We start from the raw sequence: 19,096 nt of genomic DNA, 5'->3' as shown, positions 1-19,096 counted from the left end.
TAGGCTCATATCTCAGCAATGCCAATCCAATCCAGTCCATTCCAATCCAATCCAGTCCTGTCCTATTCAGTCCAGTCCAATCCCAATCCAATCCAGTCCAGTCCAATTCAATCCAATCCAGTCCAGTACAATCCAATCCAGTCCAGTCCAGTCCAATTCAATCCAATCCAATCAACAATCACATGAAGTAGGCTCATATCTCAGCAATCCCAATCCAATCCAATCCAGTCCAGTCCATTCCAATCCGATCCAATCCAATCCAATCCAATCCTGTCCAATTCTGTCCAGTCCAATCCCAATCCAATCCAGTCCAATTCAATCCAATCCAATCAACAATCACATGAAGTAGGTTCATATTTCAGCAATCCCAATCCAGTCCAATCAAATCTAATCCAGTCCATTCCATTCCAATCCAATCCAGTCCAGTCCTGTCCAATTCAGTCCAGTCCAATCCCAATCCAATCCAATCCAGTCCAATTCAATCCAATCCAATCAACAATCACATGAAGTAGTCTCATATCTCAGCAATCCCAATCCAGTCCAATCAAATCCAATCCAGTCCAGTCCAATCCAATGCAGTCCAATTAAATCCAATCCAATCAACAATCACATGAAGTAGGCTCATATCTCTGCAATCCCAATCCCAATCCAGTCCAGTCCAATCCAATCCAATTCAATCCAATCCAATCAACAATCACATGAAGTAGGCTCATATCTCAGCAATCCAAATCCAATCCAATCCAGTCCATTCCATTCCAATCCAATCCTGTCCAATTCAGTCCAGTCCAATCCCAATCCAATCCAGTCCAATTCAATCCAATCCAATCAACAATCACATGAAGTAGTCTCATATCTCAGCAATCCCAATCCAGTCCAGTCCAATCCAATGCAGTCCAATTAAATCCAATCCAATCAACAATCACATGAAGTAGGCTCATATCTCTGCAATCCCAATCCCAATCCAGTCCAGTCCAATCCAATCCAATTCAATCCAATCCAATCAACAATCACATGAAGTAGGCTCATATCTCAGCAATCCAAATCCAATCCAATCCAGTCCATTCCATTCCAATCCAATCCTGTCCAATTCAGTCCAGTCCAATCCCAATCCAATCCAGTCCAATTCAATCCAATCCAATCAACAATCACATCAAGTAGGCTCATATCTCAGCAATCCCAATCCAATCCAATCCAGTCCATTCCAATCCAATCCAATCCAGTCCAGTCCAGTCCTGTCCAATTCAGTCCAGTCCAATCCCAATCCAATCCAATCCAGTCCAATTCAATCCAATCCAATCAACAATCACATGAAGTAGTCTCATATCTCAGCAATCCCAATCCAGTCCAATCAAATCCAATCCAGTCCAGTCCAATCCAATGCAGTCCAATTAAATCCAATCCAATCAACAATCACATGAAGTAGGCTCATATCTCTGCAATCCCAATCCCAATCCAGTCCAGTCCAATCCAATCCAATTCAATCCAATCCAATCAACAATCACATGAAGTAGGCTCATATCTCAGCAATCCAAATCCAATCCAATCCAGTCCATTCCATTCCAATCCAATCCTGTCCAATTCAGTCCAGTCCAATCCCAATCCAATCCAGTCCAATTCAATCCAATCCAATCAACAATCACATCAAGTAGGCTCATATCTCAGCAATCCCAATCCAATCCAATCCAGTCCATTCCAATCCAATCCAATCCAGTCCAGTCCTGTCCAATTCAGTCCAGTCCAATCCCAATCCAATCCAATCCAGTCCAATTCAATCCAATCCAATCAACAATCACATGAAGTAGTCTCATATCTCAGCAATCCCAATCCAGTCCAATCAAATCCAATCCAGTCCAGTCCAATCCAATGCAGTCCAATTAAATCCAATCCAATCAACAATCACATGAAGTAGGCTCATATCTCTGCAATCCCAATCCCAATCCAGTCCAGTCCAATCCAATCCAATTCAATCTAATCCAATCAACAATCACATGAAGTAGGCTCATATCTCAGCAATCCAAATCCAATCCAATCCAGTCCATTCCATTCCAATCCTGTCCAATTCAGTCCAGTCCAATCCCAATCCAATCCAGTCCAATTCAATCCAATCCAACCAACAATCACATCAAGTAGGCTCATATCTCAGCAATCCCAATCCAATCCAATCCAGTCCATTCCAATCCAATCCAGTCCAGTCCTGTCCAATTCAGTCCAGTCCAATCCCAATCCAATCCAATCCAGTCCAATTCAATCCAATCCAATCAACAATCACATCAAGTAGGCTCATATCTCAGCAATCCCAATCCAGTCCAATCAAATCCAATCCAGTCCAATCCAATCCAGTCCAATTAAATCCAATCCAATCCAATCAACAATCACATGAAGTAGGCTCATATCTCTGCAATCCCAATCCCAATCCAGTCCAATCCAATCCAATCCAATCCAGTCCAGTCCAGTCCAATCCAATCCAATCCAGTCCAGTCCAGTCCAGTCCAGCCTTGTCTAGTCTAGCTTAGTCTAGTCCAGTCCAATCCCAACTTCTGCTTATTTGCTTGGCCCCCACATTGCTGCTTGCAGCTATATTTATTGGGGGCCAAGCAGCGAAGCTGCGAAGCCCCATTGTGTTTCTATGATTTCTTACTATTATTATTATTATTTAACATCTTTCTTCCGCCATGGGAGTCTATGGCAGCCCATAGAACCGTCTGGTAAAAAGTTGTGAAATTTGGCACACCGATTGGGGACAGTCCCATAATTAATTTCACCAAGTTTCATACCGGCACCTTGAGCGCTCTAGCGCCACCAACAGGCCAAAGTTGGACTTGCGTTCACGCACGTAACTTCTGACCTGTTGACCCGATTGTCAAAAATGAGGTATCGTTGGAATCCTTGGACCAAGCCGAGTTCAACGCACCCTATGACGTCATTTTCCGCCATGATGGATTTTCCGCCATATTGGATTTTAGTGAAAGTGAAACTAAAACTTCACAGGTCACAAATTTTGTCCGATCGTCACCAAACTTGACACACATGCTCTTCAGACCAAGCCGCACAAAAGTTATCACTTTTCGTCTTCGGAACTCAAACCGTTTGACCGTAACAGCCAATCGAAATATGCAGCGAAGCCGCCAAACAGGAAGTGAGCTCATATCTCAGCAACCCATTCATCTATCATAACCAAACTTAGTACATGGACTCAGGACCCAATCAGGGGGAGGCTCAAAAAATCTGGTGACCTTTGACCTCTAGGGGGCGCTGTAATTAAGAAACATGCCTTTTGGCCTGTAGCTGCTGTTTTGCTTAGAATTAAAATGCACTAGTGGTGTCTGGTAATACTGTTGGAGGTCCTTAGGCCGACCCAAGCCGACTTGTGATGTCATCGTAATTGATTCGGCCGCCATATTGGATTAAATCAAAAACACAAAAAAGTTTTGGCAGGTCACAAATTTCATCTGTTCCTCACCAAAATTGGCAGAGACCATCTTCAGACCATGCCTGATGAGTGCATTGCGTTCTGGAACAATTGACAAAAGCTTTGGCCTGTACCAGCCAATCAAAATTTGCGGCGAAGCCGCCAAACAGGAAGTGATTTCATATCTCAGCAACGCTTTCATGTATCAAAACCAAACTTAGTACATGTACCTCAGACCACATCGGGAGGACGCTCAAGAAATTTGGTGACATTTGACCTCTAGGGGGCTCCGTAATTGACAAAAATGCATTTTGGCCAGTAGTTGCTGATGCGCATTATTTTGCAATGGAAGTCAATGGCAGCCCATAGAACCGTCTGGTAAAAAGTTATACAATTTTGCACACTAATTGGGGACAGTCCAATAATTCATTTCACCAAGTTTCATGCCGGCACCTCAAGCGCTCTAGCGCCACCAACAGGCCAAAGTTGGACTTGTGTTTACGGACGTAACTTTTGACCTGTTGACCCGAATGGCAAAATGAGGTATCATTGGAATCCTTGGGCCAAGCCGAGTTCAACACACCCTATGACGTCAATTTTTGACCTCTGTGTTTAAATCACAGCAAGTGTGATCATATCTCAGTCAATCTTTTATTTTTGATGTGAAACTGATGACGGCAAGTTCCAGCTAGTTCATTCTAATGTGTGCGTGCAAGGGTGGGACGGGGTGGGATGGGCAGGGGCGGTTGCGGCGGTGGGCTGGCTGGGGGAGGGGGCGGCGACACTCAACCCTGGTTCAGCCCCACAAAATCAGTTATGTTTTGATGTGAAACTTGACCTTGTAACTCAGCCAATCTTGGGTTGTATGGCATGGAACTTGCTGTGACTGCTTAAGGCTATATGTCTGATGCAACGGCATTGATTTACATGGTTAATCTGGCCTGCTGATCTCACTGCTTGGCCCCCTCATTGCTGCTTGCAGCTATATTTATTATTATTATTCCGCCATTGAAGTCAATGGCAGCCCATAGAACCGTCTGGTGAAAAGTTGTGAAATTTGGCACACTGATTAGGGATAGTCCCATAATTAATTTCACTAAGTTTCATACCGGCACCTTGAGCGCTCTAGCGCCACCAACAGGCCAAAGTTGGACTTGCGTTCACGCACGTAACTTCTGACCCGATGACCCGATTGTCAAAAATGAGGTATCGTTGGAATCCTTGGACCAAGCCGAGTTCAACGCATCCTATGACGTCATTTTCCGCCATGATAGATTTTCCGCCATATTGGATTTTAGTGAAAGTGAAACTAAAACTTCACAGGTCACAAATTTTGTCCGATCGTCACCAAACTTGACACACATGCTCTTCATACCAAGCCGCACAAAAGTTATTCTTTTTCGTCTTCGGAACTAAAACCGTTCGCGCGTAACAGCCAATCGAAATTTGCGGCGAAGCCGCCAAACAGGAAGTGAGCTCATATCTCAGCAACCCATTCATCTATCATAACCAAACTTAGTCCATGGACTCAGGTCCCAATCAGGGGGACGCTCAAGAAATCTGGTGACCTTTGACCTCTAGGGGGCGCTGTAATTAAGAAATATGCCTTTTGGCCTGTAGCAGCAGTTGTGCTTAGAATTGAAACCCACTAGTGGTGTCTGCTACTACTGTTGAAGATCCTTAGGCCGACCCAAGCCAACTTGTGATGTCATCGTAATTGATTCGGCCGCCATATTGGATTTAATCAAAAACACGTACACGTTTTTGCAGGTCACAAATTTCAGCGGATCCTCACCAAAATTGGCAGAGACCATCTTCAGACCATGCCTGATGAGTGCATTGCTTTCTGGAACAATTGACAGAAGCATTGACCTGTACCAGCCAATCGAAATTTGCGGCGAAGCCGCCAAACAGGAAGTGATTTCATATCTCAGCAACGCTTTCATGTATCAAAACCAAATTTAGTACATGTACCTCAGACCCCATCGGGAGGACGCTCAAGAAATTTGGTGACATTTGACCTCTAGGGGGCACCGTAATTGACAAAAATGCATTTTGGTCAGTAGTTGCTGATGCGCATTATTTTGCAATGGAAGTCAATGGCAGCCCATAGAACCGTCTGGTAAAAAGTTATAAAATTTTGCACACTAATTGGGGACAGTCCAATAATTCATTTCACCAAGTTTCATGCCGGCACCTCAAGCGCTCTAGCGCCACCAACAGGCCAAAGTTGGACTTGTGTTCACGGACGTAACTTTTGACCTGTTGACCCGAATGGCAAAATGAGGTATCATTGGATTTCTTGGGCCAAGCCGAGTTCAACACACCCTATGACGTCAATTTTTGACCTCTGTGTTTAAATCACAGCAAGTGTGATCATATCTCAGTCGATCTTTTATTTTTGATGTGAAACTGATGACAGCAAGTTCCATCTAGTTCATTCTAATGTGTGCGTGCAAGGGTGGGACGGGGTGGGATGGGCAGGGGCGGTTGCGGAGGTGGGCTGGCTGGGGGAGGGGGCGGCGACACTCAGCCCTGGTTCAGCCCCACAAAATCAGTTATGTTTTGATGTGAAACATGACCTTGTAACTCAGCCAATCTTGGGTTGTATGGCATGGAACTTGCTGTGACTGCTTAAGGCTATATGTCTGATGCAACGGCATTGACTTACATGGCAAATCTGGCCTGCTGATCTCACTGCTTGGCCCCCTCATTGCTGCTTGCAGCTATATTTATTATTATTATTATTATTATTATTATATGCAATGGGAGTCTATGGCAACCCATAGAACCGTATAGTAAAAAGTTGGGAAATTTGGCACACTGATTGGGGATGATCCCATGATTCATGTCACCAAGTTTCATGTCGGCAACTCAAACCCTCTAGCGCCACCAACAGGCCAAAGTTGGACGTGCGTTCATGCACGTAACTTTTGACCTGTTGGTCCGATTTACAAAAGGTATTGTTGGAATCCTTGGACCAAGCCGAGTTCAACGCACCCTATGACGTAATTTTCCGCCATGATGGATTTTCCGCCATTTTGGATTTCATCAAAAACACTTAAAATGTATCAGGGGTCACATACTTTCTCTGATTCCCACCAAATTTGACACAGATCATCTTCAGACCAAGCCTCACAAAAGTTATCACTTTTTGTCTTCGGAAGTATTACCGTTCGCCCGTAAAAGCCAATCAAAATTTGCGATGAAGCCGCCAAACAGGAAGTGAGCTCATATCTCAGCAACCCTTGCATGTATCAAAACCAAACTTGGTACATTGACTCATGACCCCATCAGGAGGACCCTCAAGAAATTTGGTGACCTTTGACCTCTAGGGGGCGCTGTAATTCACAAACATGCCTTTTGGCCTGTAGCTGCTGCTGTGCTTAGAATTAAATTGTACTAGTGGTGTCTGGTAATACTGTGAAAGGTACTTAGGTCAACTGAGGGCAACTTGTCACATCAATATAATTTATTCGGCCGCCATATTTGATTTGATCAAAAACACCAACAATTTCGCACAGGTCACAAATTTCATCTGATCTTCACCAAAATTGGCACAGACCATCTTCAGACCATGCCTTGTCACTTCATTTATTTCTGTAACAATTGATAGAAGCGTTCGCCCGTCACATCCAATCGAAATTTGTGGCGAAGCCGCCAAACAGGAAGTGAGCTCATATCTCAGCAATCGTTGCATGTATAAAAACCAAACTTGGTACATGGACTCATGACCCCATCAGGTGAATGCCGAAGAAATTTTGTGGCCTTTGACCTCTAGGGCCACTGCAATTAGCAAAAATGCATTTTGCCTTGTAACTTTTGACGTGCTAGACGTGAAACTTGCTTTGACAGCTTATGGCCATACGTCTGATTGCAGCATTGAGCTAACAGCATTTCGTTGCCATGGTTACTCCGGCCTATCTGCTTGGCCCCCTCATTGCTGCTTGCAGCTATATTTATGGTCATTATTTGAACAGTGAAAATAAAAATAAAAGAGCCCTTTTATTTTATTTAATGTCACTAACGCTGATTTCAATTATATATATGCAATATATATGCGATTAATTTAGATTAATTAATCACAGAGTATGTCATTAATTTGATTACATTTTTTAAACGATTGACAGCCCTAATATTTCTTATTGTATATCATATTTATTTATATCTATTTCATATAATTACAGAGTGTCTCTTCTTGGTCCTCTCCTTGGCTTTCCCTGTCCTGCTACCTGTGCTGTGTGCTAGCTGTGCTGTGTGCTACCTGCGCTGTGTGATAACTGTGCTGTGTGCTACCTGGGGTTCACTCTTTATTACGACATCCCGTTATTACGACGACCCTCTATTACGACATACCGTTATTACGACATGCCTCTATTTAGACATGCCCCTACTCCGATTTTTTTTAGTACCGCTATTCCGACAATACCAATCCTCATTTACAATTTATCTCTGCAGTTCCTGTATCCTATCAAATTCCAACATCCTAGATGCATGGATGAGCTGTAGTCATGTCATCTGCACCTGCAGACATCAACAATCCACCCGCCATCCACTCCAAACAATGTTTTTCCCAATAATTGATATCGGCACACATTTCAGTCAAAACCTTAGGTGATTTTGAACTGGCCATGTGAATAAATGTTACACATTATGTAAAACACAGGTAGCTCTCCTCATTTTATTCTCTAAGCTCTCAGGGGAGAACGGTCGGAAACTCCATGCATCAAACAAACTCTGTGCATGCAGGCCACCTATATTAATTAATTAATGGCCGTCAATCAATGGCCAATTGCGCAAAGACGGGCGGAATTCTTACGCTCCAGTAGCCTAAACCACTTCAGTGAACGTTCAAATAACCCCCAGAGTTCAGTGTCCATCAGGGTGTTCAAACTGGGTGTGCGATATATTCAAGTTGCAGGACAATAATAATGCAATGCATTTTGGCTTGCCATGTCATGCGTGCAGTTGTTGAATTGCACATAACATGTCTGCATATTTATTTAGTATTCTTTTCTCTCGACTCTAGGCTAGCGCATGCATTAACATGGCCCTATAATTGTGCAACGACAGACGGGATATCCGACGCTCCTTTTACAGTAAACCACTTCACAACGAACGTTCAAATAACCCCCAGAGTTCAGTGTCCATCAGTCCCAACATTTAGAAATATAATCGAAAAGTCCAAGCGTGAATTGGGTGTGTTTTGATTTTGAGAGAGACTGGGCCGAATGTCTCACAGCAACTGCGATAACCTTGTTTCTTGAAGGCTATCCTTGCCTCCAAATATCCACATCTAATGAGGGTCGGCCACTATCCCCATTGACGAATGTCAGTGTACGACACTAAAGCGCACGTAACTAGGACATAATCACATTCATTGATTTAAGTACAATGATAACTGTACTGGCATTTATATTAATACAGTAATTTCCCGCATACGCTGCATTATGCATAATCCTCACCAATAAAGGCCGCACAAGTTTCATATGGGCTAATTATGTAGGCTTAATGAATAGTCATATTATACTCTTCAGCCGTGGTCATTGCAAATTGATTGAATTTTGTTTGTGTGTTCGTGTGTTGTTTAAAGTTGGGACGATTACTGTAGGCCTTTGCTGCCCATATTGGAATAAAAAATAAAGGCCCACCCTAGGCCTATACTTCGCAAAAGTACACTCCGTTGAAAAATCCTGGCTACGCCACTGTTAATGACCTTGTGTCGGAATGGCAGGACGTTTGAAAGAAAAGGTCAAGTGTCGCTACTCTGACAATGAAAAAAAAATGTTGCAATAGTGGGACGCTTGAAAATCAATGTTAATGCCGCCACTTCAACAATTAGACGCCAATGTCTAAGTAGCGGCATGTCGGAATAGCTGCATGTAACCGTGCTAGCTGTGCTGTGTACTAACTGTGCTGTGTGCTACCTGTGCTGTGTGCTACCTGTGCTAGCTGTGCTGTGTGCTAACTGTGCTGTGTGTCCAGAAAAGTCGTGTTTAGAGAACTGTACTAGTGGTGTTTAGAGAACTGCACTAGTGGTGTTTAGAGAACTGTACTAGATAACTGTACTAGTGGTGTTTAGAGAACTGCACTAGTGGTGTTTAGAGAACTGCACTAGTGGTGTTTAGAGAACTGTACTAGTCGTGTTTAGAGAAGTTGTGTTTAGAGAACTGTATTAGTGGTGTTTAGAGAACTGCACTAGTGGTGTTTAGAGAACTGTACTAGTCGTGTTTAGAGTCGTGTTTAGAGATCTGCACTAGTGCTGCTCTCTCCTGGTTTGAATCCTACCTCACAGGACGCTCGTTTAACGTATCATGGCTTGGTCAGCTATCTGCACCTCACCATCTCACCACAGGGGTCCCCCAGGGCTCAGTGCTGGGCCCCCTCCTCTTTGCTATCTACACCACCTCCTTGGGACAGATTATCCGTTCGCACGGCTTCTCATACCACTGCTATGCAGACGACACACAGCTCTATCTGTCCTTTCCACCTGACGACCCCCTGGTTTCAGCACGGATCTCGGATTGCCTTTCAGACATAGCTACATGGATGAAGGCACACCACCTCCAGCTGAACCTCTCAAAGACTGAACTGCTGGTCATCCCAGCTAAACCTACCATACACCACGACATCAACATCAAATTTGACTCCCTGTCTGTTTCACCGACCAGGACTGCAAGAAATCTAGGAGTTGTTCTCGACAACCAACTAAACTTCTCAGATCATGTTGCCTCAGTCGCCCGGTCATGCCGTTTCGCACTCTACAACATACGGAAAATCAGGACTTACTTGACTCAAGATGCTACCCAACTTCTGGTTCAGGCAATAGTCATCTCACGACTCGACTACTGCAATGCCCTCCTGACAGGTCTCCCAGCCTGCGCAGTGAAACCACTTCAGATGATCCAGAACGCAGCGGCGCGCCTGGTCTACAACCAACCCAAAAGGGCACATGTTACCCCGCTGCTCATCCAGCTACACTGGCTACCTATGGCGGCCCGCATCAAATTCAAGTCTCTAACGCTTGCCTACAAAGTAGTCTCCGGTTCTGCTCCCACCTACTTGAATGCCCTCATACAGACTTACACTACCTCCAGACCGCTGCGCTCCTCTGACGAACGACGTCTAGCTCTACCACCGGTACGCTCAAGCCAATCCAAACTTTTCTCATCTGTTGTTCCTCGTTGGTGGAACACACTGCCAGTTCCTACAAGGGCAGGGACATCCTTTTCCACGTTCAAAAAACTCCTGAAGACCCAGCTCTTTAGAGAACATCTACTCTCATAGCAACACTTACAACAAGTCTTACTGATCCTAGCACTCACCAGCCGTTAAACTGACAAGTAACTGTTAAAATACAGCACTCACCGACGCACTTATTCTTACTGTACTCTAATGTGTTTTTTTAAACTGTCCTAAAATTGTGAGAATTGTTCTAAAACTTACTGTTTACCATGTTGTTAGTCGCTTTGGTTAAAAAGCGTCAGCCAAATGTAATGTAATGTAATGTAATGTAATGCTAGCTGTGCTGTGTGCTAACTGTGCTGTGTGCTAGCTGTGCTGTGTGCTACTTGTGCCAGCTGTGCTGTGCTGTGTGCTACCTGTGCTGTCCTGCTACCTGCTACCATCCAAACCTGCAAAAAGTCATTTCAGGGAGGTATCACGAAGCCCCCCCCCCACACACACACACAAAAAAAAAAAATACTTTAGCCTATTTAGATACTGAAATACAGATTAATATGTTTGTTCAATAATGTCTAGTCAGTACACCAAATAAGGAAGATAGAAATTGTGAAAATAAAATATGTACATTTTGGTAGTTTGGTCCCTTTTTTTTGGTCTTTTCATGTAGCCTTGGCAATTAGCCATGTATAGGCCTGAATATAGAATAATTATTAATATGCACATGAATTGGCACTATAGTTAAACTCACCTCAACATGTATTCACTAAAGTCACTGTTACAGTGCAGCGTGAAAGACTAGGCCTATCATTATTTTTTTTACTCTAATAAGACAAGGGTACACTTTGAAATGGGTCTTACATTTTCCTTTTTTGGGGGGCACTGACTCCATGACGCTCCTGTTCCTATAGATACACTGAACAGATTACAGTAAGTTCGGGAGAATATCGATAAAAAGCCCGCCTAGACTGAAAACTGATTGGTTGGTTTACCAAAACAGGCCAATCAGGATGCTCTCTGTCTTGGATGTGCTCAAGCACACACGGACCACACCTCTCTCTCTCTCTCGTGTGCGCGCTACACTCAGATGCACTCGCGATTTGAAGTCTATCTCGCGTGCCCGCTCTTTATCGCTCGCTCTAGATTGCGGGAGATTTTATCTAATTTGCGTGTGTCAGGGAGCCGCTGTTAGTATGCGGGAGACTCCCGGAACTTCCGGGAGACTTGGGATGTCTGCCTGTGCTGTGTGCTACCTGTGCTAGCTGTGCTGTGTGCTACCTGTGCTAGCTGTGCTGTGTGCTACCTGTGCTAGCTGTGCTGTGTGCTAGCTGTGCTGTGTGCTACCTGTGCTGTGTGCTACCTGTGCTACCTGTGCTGTGTGCTACCTGTGCTAGCTGTGCTGTGTGCTAGCTGTGCTGTGTGCTACCTGTGCTAGCTGTGCTGTGTGCTACCTGTGCTAGCTGTGCTGTGTGCTAGCTGTGCTGTGTGCTAGCTGTGCTGTGTGCTACCTGTGCTAGCTGTGCTGTGTGCTAGCTGTGCTGTGTGCTAGCTGTGCTGTGTGCTACCTGTGCTGTGTGCTACCCGTGCTAGCTGTGCTGTGTGCTACCTGTGCTGTGTGCTACCTGTGCTGTGTGCTACCTGTGCTGTGTGCTAGCTGTGCTGTGTGCTACCTGTGCTAGCTGTGCTGTGTGCTAGCTGTGCTGTGTGCTAGCTGTGCTGTGTGCTACCTGTGCTGTGTGCTACCCGTGCTAGCTGTGCTGTGTGCTACCTGTGCTGTGTGCTACCTGTGCTGTGTGCTACCTGTGCTACCTGTGCTGTGTGCTACCTGTGCTGTGTGCTAGCTGTGCTAGCTGTGCTGTGTGCTAGCTGTGCTGTGTGCTACCTGTGCTAGCTGTGCTGTGTGCTACCTGTGCTACCTGTGCTGTGTGCTACCTGTGCTAGCTGTGCTGTGTGCTAGCTGTGCTGTGTGCTACCTGTGCTGTGTGCTACCTGTGCTACCTGTGCTGTGTGCTAGCACTCTGTGTCCCTGCTCAGTCTGCTAAATTAGAGAAGAAAAACCGCACTCTCAAGTTTTTTCTCATTACTTATGTATTGTTTAGTGTCATCGCCAGTGTGTCAGCGCCATGGCCTAAGCCATCGCCAGTGTGTCAGCGCCATGGCCTAAGCCATCGCCAGTGTGTCATCGCCAGTGTGTCAGCGCCATGGCCTAAGCCATCGCCAGTGTGTCAGCGCCATGGCCTAAGCCATCGTCAGTGTGTCAGCGCTATATAAATAAAAAAAGAGAAAGAGCAGAGCTATGAGCAGGGATAGGCCTACTGGAGTCCCCTGGGGGGGGGGGGGGGATGGGCAGGGGACAGATCAGAGGTGATTATGCTGAGGGGGGCAGGGGTCAGATCAGAGGTGATCTGCTGAGGGGGGCAGGGGACAGATCAGAGAGTGTCCTTTGGGAGTAAACAGATGGAACTGCATGATTACAGCTGAAATGCCACTGGAGTCTCAACATCAACAAACATCAGACATTAGCACAAGGAGTCGGCACTACAGTACATTACGCACACACACACACACACACAAACACACTGTCGTTCTCTTTCTATCTCGTTTAGACATAAGCCTCTTATCACCATGACAGCGGACATACCAGCCCCTCCTTAATATGCAGAGGAAGCACACTCTCTTACACATTAACACACACACACACACAAGCACACACTCTCACAAATACACACACAAGCACACATTCTCACACACAAGCACACACTCTCTCTCTCACACACACACACACACACACTCTCTGTCACACACTGAATCTCCCAAAAACACTCCCCCGGCACACAGCTTGATTGGGCTGTTAAACAAACAGTCAGCCATCAGTCTCCCCATGAGAACAAGTCACAGACCAGCAAGCTCTCAGCTCACACACACCAAGTCACAGACCAGCAAGCTCTCAGCTCACACACACCAAGTCACAGACCAACTCTCATCTCACACACACCAAATCACAAACTCTCATCTCACACACACCAAATCACAGACCAACCCTCATCTCACACACACCTCTGCAATGTCTCACCTTCAGCTGAACAACATCCAACTTCAGCTCAAGAACATCTCAACATCCACTCAATAAAATGTTACCTTCGTGTTTATAGAACTGCACTACAGAACCGCACTAGAGAACTGCACTAGAGAACCGCACTAGTGGCGTTGAGAGAACTGCACTAGAGAACTGTACTAGTCATGTTTAGAGAACTGCACTAGTGGTATTTAGAGAACTGCACTAGAGAACTGTACTAGTCATGTTTAGAGAACTGCACTAGTGGTGTTTAGAGAACTGCACTAGAGAACTGTACTAGTGGCGTTTAGAGAACTGCACTAGAGAACTGCACTAGAGAACTGTACTAGTGGCGTTTAGAGAACTGCACTAGAGAACCGCACTAGAGAACTGCACTAGAAAACTGTACTAGTGGTGTTTAGAGAACTCCACTAGAGAACTGTACTAGTGGCGTTTAGAGAACTGCACTAGATAACTGCACTAGAGAACTGTACTAGTGGCGTTTAGAGAACTGCACTAGAGAACCGCACTAGAGAACTGCACTAGAGAACTGTACTAGTCGTGTTTAGAGAACTGCACTAGTCGTGTTTAGAGAACTGCACTAGTGGTGTTTAGAGAAGTCGTGTTTAGAGAACTGCACTAGTCGTGTTTAGAGAACTGCACTAGAGAACTGTACTAGTCGTGTTTAGAGAACTGCACTAGAGAACTGCACTAGTGGTGTTTAGAGAACTGCACTAGAGAACTGCACTAGTGGTGTTTAGAGAACTGCACTAGTCGTGTTTAGAGGTCTGCACTAGAGAACTGCACTAGAGAACTGCACTAGTGGTGTTTAGAGAACTGCACTAGAGAACTGCACTAGTCGTGTTTAGAGAACTGCACTAGAGAACTGCACTAGTCGTGTTTAGAGAACTGCACTAGTCGTGTTTAGAGAAGTCGTGTTTAGAGAACTGTACTAGTGGTGTTTAGAGAAGTCGTGTTTAGAGAACTGTACTAGTGGTGTTTAGAGAACTGTACTAGTCGTGTTTAGAGAACTGCACTAGTGGTGTTTAGAGAACTGTACTAGAGAACTGTACTAGTTGTGTTTAGAGAATTGCACTAGTGGTGTTTAGAGAACTGTACTAGAGAACTGTACTAGTCGTGTTTAGAGAAGTTGTGTTTAGAGAACTGTACTAGTGGTGTTTAGAGAACTGCACTAGTTGTGTTTAGAGAACTATACTAGTCGTGTTTAGATAACTGCAATAGTCGTGTTTAGAGATCTGCACTAGTGGTGTTTAGAGAAGTCGTGTTTCGAGAACTGCACTAGTGGTGTTTAGAGAAGTTGTGTTTAGAGAACTGTACTAGTCGTGTTTAGAGAACTGCACTAGTGGTGTTTAGAGAAGTCGTGTTTAGAGAACTGCACTAGTCGTGTTTAGAGAACTGCACTAGAGAACTGTACTAGTCGTGTTTAGAGAACTGCACTAGAGAACTGCACTAGTGGTGTTTAGAGAACTGCACTAGAGAACTGCACTAGTGGTGTTTAGAGAACTGCACTAGTCGTGTTTAGAGGTCTGCACTAGAGAACTGCACTAGAGAACTGCACTAGTGGTGTTTAGAGAACTGCACTAGTCGTGTTTAGAGAACTGCACTAGTCGTGTTTAGAGAAGTCGTGTTTAGAGAACTGTACTAGTGGTGTTTAGAGAAGTCGTGTTTAGAGAACTGTACTAGTGGTGTTTAGAGAACTGTACTAGTCGTGTTTAGAGAACTGCACTAGTGGTGTTTAGAGAACTGTACTAGAGAACTGTACTAGTTGTGTTTAGAGAACTGCACTAGTGTTTAGAGAACTGTACTAGTCGTGTTTAGAGAACTGCACTAGTCGTGTTTAGAGAACTGCACTAGTTGTGTTTAGAGAACTATACTAGTCGTGTTTAGATAACTGCAATAGTCGTGTTTAGAGATCTGCACTAGTGGTGTTTAGAGAAGTCGTGTTTCGAGAACTGCACTAGTGGTGTTTAGAGAAGTTGTGTTTAGAGAACTGTACTAGTCGTGTTTAGAGAACTGCACTAGTGGTGTTTAGAGAAGTCGTGTTTAGAGAACTGCACTAGTCGTGTTTAGAGAACTGCACTAGAGAACTGTACTAGTCGTGTTTAGAGAACTGCACTAGAGAACTGCACTAGTGGTGTTTAGAGAACTGCACTAGAGAACTGCACTAGTGGTGTTTAGAGAACTGCACTAGTCGTGTTTAGAGGTCTGCACTAGAGAACTGCACTAGAGAACTGCACTAGTGGTGTTTAGAGAACTGCACTAGAGAACTGCACTAGTCGTGTTTAGAGAACTGCACTAGTCGTGTTTAGAGAAGTCGTGTTTAGAGAACTGTACTAGTGGTGTTTAGAGAAGTCGTGTTTAGAGAACTGTACTAGTGGTGTTTAGAGAACTGTACTAGTCGTGTTTAGAGAACTGCACTAGTGGTGTTTAGAGAACTGTACTAGAGAACTGTACTAGTCGTGTTTAGAGAACTGCACTAGTGTTTAGAGAACTGTACTAGTCGTGTTTAGAGAAGTTGTGTTTAGAGAACTGTACTAGTGGTGTTTAGAGAACTGCACTAGTCGTGTTTAGAGAACTGCACTAGTTGTGTTTAGAGAACTATACTAGTCGTGTTTAGATAACTGCAATAGTCGTGTTTAGAGATCTGCACTAGTGGTGTTTAGAGAAGTCGTGTTTCGAGAACTGCACTAGTGGTGTTTAGAGAACTGTACTAGTCGTGTTTAGAGAACTGCACTAGTGGTGTTTAGAGAAGTCGTGTTTAGAGAACTGCACTAGTCGTGTTTAGAGAACTGCACTAGTCGTGTTCAGATTAGGAGTTTGAGTAGTAATAACCACAGTGTGTGTTCACTGTGTGCTGAGTGTGTTTCACTAATTCACGGATTGGGATAAATGCAGAGACCAAATTTCCCTCACGGGATCAAAAAAGTATAGGGCAATTCCATGCAAAGGTCATCCTTACCATGGAAAAAAAAGTTGTGCGTACGCAAATAGAACTGTTGTTAAAATCTTCATTTAGGTCTATATTTTATTGTTTGTAACTGATCTGATTGAATTTGATGGAGAATTACACTCTTTTTACATCATAAATATGGTGTGCAACCATACAGAAACAACATTTTTCACATGGTAATATTATACATATTTAAAAAGTGGATAAATGGACCCACGGTTCAAACAAATTGTGTCATTTGACAAATTCCAGATTGACAAGGGAATGGTAGAGCAATGTCTATGCTCAGCTTGCCTTTAAGAGCACAACTCCTTACATTTGTAAGGCTTTTGTTTTTAAGTCAGCAAGTTCCATGGCCATGTCACATCCATAACGTTTTATAGGAAAAGTTTATGCTACACATACAGTGTTGATGCGACAATGTCCATAGTGTCTGTGCAAAGCTGATTGATATCAATGTAAAGTGTGATGACCAAATTGTGCCACTTTCTTGCTTTTAAAACCTTTAATGGTGCGTTATGGATGTGACGTTATGGATGTTACATAATGTGAATTTAAAAGACTGGAGACTTTATTATACCTCAAAGCCGATAAAATGTCTGTTCTGGTGGCATGTCAGTTTCAAAGCATTTCACCTTAGTGTTTACAATTGACATTTCAAAGATTATTAGGTTGATCAAAACCACAGGGAGGCCTTGCCTAACCATTAGCAAAACAAACATAATATTAAATTACCTCCAGTGATTAGCCTAGCCATAGCCTATTTTCAAGTGGCCTAATAACGAAAATCTGAGCGATTATCTTCCTGTAACTGTGATACTGTTGTTGTACAGTAATTGGATTATCGTGTTAGCTGGTGAAGATGGCTGACTTTGCAGCTGGAGTTAACATAGCAACCTCCTTCTGTTGCAGATCTGTTCAGCCTGCCGTTCACGTCTGCTTATACAGTTTAAATGTGACACGATATGCCAGCATTTGAAGTGTCAGGTCCTCTGTAGCTAATACCCACAGAGTAACATAAGTAACGGCAGCAATAAACTAGATGTATCGCATAGCGGTACAAAATATGACCGCCTCTTAGTCCTGCATATTCTCTTTGCAAAAATAAATCATGCTTGTCAATTTGTCTCCATTTCCTACTCCTGCAACTCATGTGCATGTAAATGAGTGTGTGCATATTGAGTTTGCTTTTGTTTATAAGTGTGTGTGTGTGTGTGTCTGTGTGTGTGCATGTGCGTATGCATGCCTGTGTTTGTGTGTTTATGTGTGTGTGTGTGTGTGCGCGTGTGTGTTTGCACGCGCATATGCGTGCCTGTGTGTGTGTGTTTATGTGTCTGCATTCATGTGGGTGTTTGTTTGTGCATGTGTGTGTGTGTGTGTGTGTGTGTGTGTGTGTGTGTGTGTGCTTGCCTGTCTGTATGTGTTTATGTGTGTGTGTGCTTGCTTGTCTGTATGTGTGCGACTGTGCGTGCGTGCATGTGTGTGTGTGTGTGTGTGCATGTGCGTGTGTGCACATGTACTTTATGTGTGCAAATCACAAATGAGTGGGTATGGGTTAGGTTGATGCGGGCTTTTGAGACTAACATACCATAAATATTTTGTCATCTTGGGTGCAACGGTTCAGGTAGGGCTAGTTATTTAAGGGAGTGGCCACCAAGTTTCATGTTCCCTGGTGTTTCAGTAATCCGAATCACTGACCAAAATTGATGACGGTAAAAAAAAAAAAAATATATATTTTTTATATTTTAAATGACTTGTTGTCCTCATTCTTCCTGTGGATCTTAGTGGGCACTGAGGAAGCAATAATTTCATCGCTAGTTTTTCATGATTACTATTTCAATTGTTTCATATCAAAATTCACTACTTAATTATGCGTTTTATGTAGTTTGTCGAGGACTGGTTCAGACACGTCACATCCATAACGTGAAACCATCACATCCATAACGCCAGTTTTTTACTACATAATGCATTACGAAAATGACGCATAGTTTCAAAAACACACTTTTTGTGTTCATTCAAGTCTCCTTCATGCTACATATATCATAGTTTTGGCAGTTTCCTTCAAAATTCACAGAGTTTGTAGAAAACCTATAATCTCTCACAAAGGTGTGTCCATTTCATGTCACATCCATAATGTTGATAAAATGCCTTGTATTCTTAGGATGAAATTGATTATATGAAATTTGAGGATTTCTCAGTATTCAGAGGACAGAGGTTACATTAAAAGTTATGCAAATTAATTCACTGATACTAATGTTGCCCCCACTCTAAGGCATTTTGTTTACCAATATGAGTCCAACTGTCACATCCATAACGCTGGAACTGCCCTGTATATACTTATACTTATAAATCATGAATTAAGTCATAAATAAATAAATTCATGATAATTCATGTACTCTAACCGTAAAGTGTTACCAATAACAGTTTCAAACAATGAGTTAAAATATAGAGAACCGAGTCTCAAACAGTGCCGATGTGT

General features: G+C 43.6%; 1 protein-coding gene across 1 annotated transcript in view; it reads right to left on the bottom strand.

Annotated features, from left to right (window-relative positions):
• Positions 1–19,096, bottom strand: part of mrvi1 (murine retrovirus integration site 1 homolog) — a 189,063-nt gene that overhangs the window by 112,860 nt on the left and 57,107 nt on the right.

The sequence above is a fragment of the Alosa sapidissima genome, chromosome 20 (assembly GCF_018492685.1).
Source record: "Alosa sapidissima isolate fAloSap1 chromosome 20, fAloSap1.pri, whole genome shotgun sequence".
In the NCBI taxonomy this organism is placed as follows: Eukaryota; Metazoa; Chordata; class Actinopteri; order Clupeiformes; family Clupeidae; genus Alosa; species Alosa sapidissima.
The sequence above is the reverse complement of the archived record's forward strand: the minus strand, read 5'-3'. Positions and strand labels throughout refer to the sequence as shown.